The sequence below is a fragment of the Galleria mellonella genome, unplaced genomic scaffold (genome assembly GCF_026898425.1).
Source record: "Galleria mellonella isolate WM207_F2 unplaced genomic scaffold, CSIRO_AGI_GalMel_v1 utg184, whole genome shotgun sequence".
Lineage (NCBI taxonomy): Eukaryota > Metazoa > Arthropoda > Insecta > Lepidoptera > Pyralidae > Galleria > Galleria mellonella.
The window spans coordinates 2705328-2711734 of record NW_026442025.1 but is presented as its reverse complement, the minus strand read 5'-3'; the positions used below and the strand labels follow the sequence as shown (position 1 = coordinate 2711734).

Here is a 6407-nt window from a genome sequence, read left to right as displayed (position 1 = left end):
ATGAAAATGGAATGGTGACCCTGTCTGCGCTATCGGTATACGCTGGCGGTATGCACCATAGGCTACAGTAATCTTCTACCATCAAACGAGCTCTATGCTTGTTTGGCACCTTTGTGGTATTAAAAAATGATTTAAGTATAAACTATTATAATTTTAGTTTATAATGATTCAAAAACTGTAATTTAGTTAAACATCAAATTAAAATGCCATTTGAGAAATGGCATCTAAAAACTGGTCCCATAGTGTAATCTGTGCAAGACGTAATAATCTAAGAACAAGAATAATGTTTGTGAATCTGTGGTTTGGAAGCGATTGGAAAATATTAGAAACAAGTTTCTCTCAGTCTTGTTTAATTTCCATACTAGCTTTTGATGGAATTGGTCAGGAAATATCATGCCAATAACAAAAATATCCTTTAGTCCAACTAATAACAATACTGTCAAATGTGATACAATTGGTTGGTATTATTAATCTATTTTTTACTAGAACAGATTTAGCTTTGTATCTCGTATTTCTTTTTTTAAGTGGGAATTACGACTATATATAATTAATATTGACTCTATCACGAGGCTTACAATAGAAAATTACTAGATATTACGGGAACTGTTAAAAACTTGTGTTCACTATCACTAATATTACAAAATTGAGTTCTAAAGGTAATATTATATACAATAATAAATATATTTACGAATGTTTACTTTTTTATTTTGCTAAAAAAATTGTTCACCGGAACGTGCAATTTGACATAAAATTTATATATTTCTTTTATTACATGATTCGTGTCTCTACTATCAAATTATAGTACAATTATAACCTTATTCGTTTCCATCACACAAGCTGACTGGTATAACGAGAAAAAGGAGAATTTTGTGTAGATTTTTTTTTTTTTTTTTTTTTTTTTTTTTATGCAACTTATAATGACAAACAAGCTGACGGTCCACCTGATGGAAAGTGGTAACCGTCGCCTATAGACATGAGCAGTACCATGGACATAGCAGACTATACTGTTTCACCCATGATACCCCCCATGCGTTGCCATTCCTGAGGACTCAGGTGTTATTCCTCTGTACCCAGTAAATTGGTAAAATATTCCTGACTAAGTCATTTTACTTGTATGAAGTGCGGTCTCTTATCCTTTGGTTATACATATACTCTTTTTTTAAAGTAATCCTTTTAATCTTTAATTATAAATTGAATATTTTGCTGCATTTAGAATACAAATATCAGATATAACCAATTCTGAAAAACTATCCTTCGCCATGAGTTTTAAATTTATATCGAGATAAAATATTACATACACATCACAAACACTTTTGTTAAAATTTGTATATAAGTTCTGCAAAAGATTTTGGTAATGGATTAATTTGTTATTTATTTTAGAAAAATCAAAATTTCGTCACTAATTGTCGTAGTTATAGTGAGTTGTCGATACATGTATTGATTCAGTTTGTAGATTTTATAGTCTTGGTTGTTGTTCTTAAAATATGTTTGGTTCTTCTCAATATTAAATTGAGAAGAACTTACTATTTTGTTTTTTTTTTTTTTTGTTGGTATTGTATTAAATGAAAAAAAAACCTCGTGAAGGTATTTCTATAAGTCACTACAAATTATCTGTTAGGTGCATATCTTGAGTACACTATAAAAATGGCTACAAATTATTTCAAAGCTGAAAATGACTATATAGGTTAGGTTTGGTTGTAAGATTTTTCTTCGATTAAGATGTAGGTGTCTTATGTTTTCCGAACCAAGGTGAAAATTATTTAAACACAAAATTCTCTTCACAAAGTTTTCCGTTCTCTCAAATTTTAGTCAATGAGTGATTTTGAGACTGTGTTTAGCAGTATGACACAAAATTTAACATTTTGTGACCTTATGTTGTATGATTCGGTTTAAAAATCTATTGTTTACTCATGAAGAAGAGCTGTTTCTTTCTTAATCTTTGTTGTTGCTATAGTTCGCTTTTTTGATTTTAGAAAGTGACAAGGCTTATGAGTACTTGACATCACAGTTTTTCTAATGCCAGTGTTACTTTTTTACTAGGAAGACTGTCCTTGATATTGGTTTGAAAGTAATATGTTTCTTATAAATTTGTACATGTTGCTTTTTGTCTTTCATTAATATTGTATTAGTAAGTTAAAATCATAATGTACATTGGAAAAACAAGTGGCCTTAGTCTTTTTTGGTTTTCTGCAATACTGGTACTGATTAATAAATTCTAATATTTTGTGAAATTTATTAAAATTATTAAAATTAAAATTTTAAATAATTTATCACATAAGTTGTCACAAGCGAGCTGTACAACTACAGAACTACGATTATTTTTGTTTTTACTCAAACGGATTAATTAAGCGTCATAATAAAGGATTTGGCGGTTGAAGTGGCTATATTAACCTAGATTAGCCAGAAACTATTTTTGTCTTAGAAAGTTGCGTTTTTCTTTAAATATTCTTAATTATTGCCTCAGTATTTCAGGAAAAACAAAAAAAACAGTCTCCCTCGGAAAAGCGGAAAATGACACCCATATATGGGTCGGTCGACATAACATATAATTATTTATTTATTACATCCACTGGGTGAGCCTTACAGTCTCCCAATACGCCCACCCAGGAAAGCATGAATACAACAACATATAAAAAAAAGGAATATTACATATATACAACAAGAATAATATAAAAAGACTTAAACAAAAACGTCTGAACACAAATACTCTGTGGTCACCCGACGAAACTCCAGCAAGTTGGAGGCAAATACATCCAATTGCGGATACTGGCTCAAAACATCATTGAGTAGTTTCAATGCAAGAGATAGGGGAGCCTGCTTAGCGAACTCTGTTCTTCGTAATGGAACATCGAATAAGTGCCGTCGACGTGCTCGCACGTAGTTACTGGGCGCTCCTATTGATATTGATTCCAGTACAGTTTGGTTACACTTTTCCCCCCGCACTAATTTTACCACATATTCAATTAAATTTAGTTTTCGTCTCACTTCAAGTGTATTATAGCCCACCATACCCAACAAAAACATACTCGGGTATATATGGGGATAAGACACCTTGAAACCATACTGTTTTTGGTACAGCCATCTTACAAATTTCTTTTGGATTTTTTTCACCATAAGTATATATTTAGACTCATGTGGGTTCCAAATAATTGCGTTATTTTCATGGTCACTTAATAATTAACTTCACTTGAATACTTATTTTGTTTTTGGGGTTTAGTTTAATTGGGGCCCAGTGAATAGACAAAATCACTTGTTTGATATTATAACTACAAAAAATACCTAAATCATTATTTTAAAGTTGTCATTTATAAACATAAAGGACTAACTGTAAGTTATCCAATTTATATTTTAAAATAAAGTACATACCTCCTTCTGCCATATCCAAAAGATTTTTTCAAAAACGTGTCACACGAAAACACAACAACAGTGCAAACTAAACTTGCAAACGAAATGCCGAGAACAAACACATGCGTTTTAACTATGACTAAGTTCCGACTGACCGTACAAAACTCCCCTGCGCGGAAGGGAGAATTTTTTGTCGCCGTATGATGGGCTACTTAGTTTGAGTAACAATAGGTTTATTGCAATTTTTGACTAACTTTGTGTTTTCGACTTTTGTCCACTTTTATTAAATAAATACTCGTATATGCAGCGTTCAAAGTATCGCATTTTAAACAAGTGTCTACCCGAGGTCTTTAAAAGAGTTATTTTGAGCATGAAATAACAATTTAGATATAGTATTACTTATTGGATTATCTGTACTAATTATGTACAATTTATACATTATGGTGATACTTAAATCACTGGAGGGAAATGTTTTTGATGTTTTTGCACGCTCATTCAAGTCATTTTTTCATATGTGGGAAATGAAAGAATATGCTTTTTTACAATGTCGAGACGATCACCGTTTACAGTTCAGGTACGTGGTGTTCGTTTTCTTTTCGTACGTTTTCATATATGTTTTCATGTCCCAGAATAATAGTTTATGTGTAATTTTATTGTCTGATTCTGTTTCAGATATTATTTTTTCATTTCTACCATCTATACCGTCCTTTCTGTAGCTTGCGCATTTTCGTTTGTAACAAGATGAAGAATCATTTGAGTCATCATCAGTGTTGGGTATATAATCATCTGAAGCAAATCTAACATAGAATTTAAAATGTCTAAACATACAATTAAACTTTATATATGGTGTAGATGTGTGTTCAACGTCTAAATTTTTCTTTTGGCTCTTACAATTTTGGATGAGGAGCAGTACACCTGCAGTTGTTCTAATGAGGCGTTCATAGCTAGAAAAACGATCAAGTTCGGGTAAGTAGAGGGATCGTAGGTTGCTCACATGTAAGACGATCTGCTCATTTTCGTCACTTTGCTGGTCAGGCATATTTTGTGGCCATTCTTCTCCTTCCGTCCTCCGATTGTCTTAAGAATGCTGGCCCAGTAAACTACACGTCGTTGGTATTTTGTAGTAAATACCCGGGTCTCGTTGCTAAGTTTTGCTTAGTTGACACCCATCTGTGTTGCGATGGTGGCATTTAGTTCAGAAATTTCTCCTAGCCGGTGTGCCACATAAGAAGTGTACTGTTTGCTTCTATTCTTCATCCATAGTAGCACCATATGCGCGTCGGTCCAATACTTAGGTGATTCTATCTGTATGCCAGCGATGTTCATCATGTACGTGGTGTGCCATTCGTATTCCTATTAATGCCGTCTGGAGTTCTATTCGTTGGATGGTTTGGGTTTTGAGTGGTGCCACCCTGGATCTTGCTGCCGCCAAGATCACATCATACCTCTTCATATTCCTGTTCTAACCACCAATAAGTGGCTGTTGTGTAGGTATTTTCGGTGGCGTTACAGAACACATACAGTTGGCGGTTCTGTACTGGGCTCCCCTTGTTGTAGCTTCGCGGCAGTTCGAGATGGTTAATTTGTTCCAAGCTTTTTAGCCAATTTGCGAACATTTCAGCGAATCGTAGGTATTTTTTCGTCAGAGCCCAACCACACAACCACAGGTTCTATAATTCATTTTTCGCGAGGATGGTATCTTTTTTTGGTATAAATTCTGAATCTCCATTATGGTTATTGGCTGCTTGTTTTCTTGGTCTTCTTGAATAACAGGAACTATCGAGTCATTATCGAATGGATTATATAAACCAACAGTACTTGTTGATAAAAGGCTTATAACCCGTTGATATATGGATCTTCCTTTTTGGGAGGCAACGGTGAACCACCACCTAAAACATTATTGAAAATAAGTACATGTAGAATTATATAAAATTTTAATTTTTAGTCTAAAGATGAAATTTATGTCATGTCAATATCTAATAAATAGTTCTAGCTTAAAAGATATCTATTATAAGTAGGTACTAACCTGTTTGTATCATATGCTTCCTGTTATTTGCTACATCTTTTCTTGCCACCTTTTTTATACTCTCCCACTGAGCCTTTAAATTCCCTCCTGTTCGAAAACTGTTAGTCGTTTGACTATTGTATTCATCAGCAATGATCTTCCATTCCGCCAATTTTGCCTTTATCGTTACTGTCAGTTTTTTGTTTTCGATTATATTATAGTGGGCCTCCACTAAACTTAACAATAACTCTCCGATTGTAGCCAATTTGGACTGTTTCCGTTTATCTTCAGCCATTTTCTTGTAAAATATGATGAAAAAGCAGACACTACACAACAATAACTAACAAAATGCAACAAATATAGATATACAGTGGTTGTCAGTTAAAACTGACAAAATGACAGCAATTTTTTTTTTCATTCACTACAATACAACAAAAGTAAGATGATATAACATAAGCTTTTATGTAGTCTCCTTGTAGACCAACGTTAATTTGTCGGGTATCATTTTCGGTCACCGTTCACTTTACAAGTCACGTAAAATCTTGGAGGCTATATACGGTTTTTCCCATTTTATTTATGTATATATTCTACAAAAGTCTTCTCTTTCTCTATTGAACATAGAGTTGGGCCCCGCTTTTTCTTTCGTGCAATTTTTGTTTCTAGATTTCCTACTCAAAGTGCTCATCGGAATATTGTAATTTTAGGCAGCCTCTTTTAATTTCATTAAACCATTTTGAACGGCTTTCATTTTGAAAGGGACAGAGTAGGGCTCCGAGATGGCTGCGAGCACGATCGACCACTCCGCCATCGTCTGTACGAGCAAGTATTGAGCTCTGACGGCGTGGTTAATATTCGCCTGAACAAGTTTTCGCAATATGCCCCGGTTGCCCGCATTTATAGCACAGGCTGCTGCGGTCGGTTGTGGACGGACATTGAAGCCCTACGTGCCCCTCGTGAAGGCAGCGGAAACATCTCTGCTTTCTGGGCTCAAGAATTTTAACATGAGCCGAGACCCAACCAATCTTGATTCTGCCTTCTTTACTGATCTTCTTCGTTG

At 34.1% G+C, this 6407-nt stretch overlaps 1 pseudogene; it reads right to left on the bottom strand.

Moving 5' to 3' along the window:
- Positions 1-1526: 1526 nt before the first annotated feature.
- Positions 1527-6194, bottom strand: LOC113512049 (uncharacterized; annotated as a pseudogene).
- Between the last annotated feature and the right edge of the window lie 213 nt (positions 6195-6407).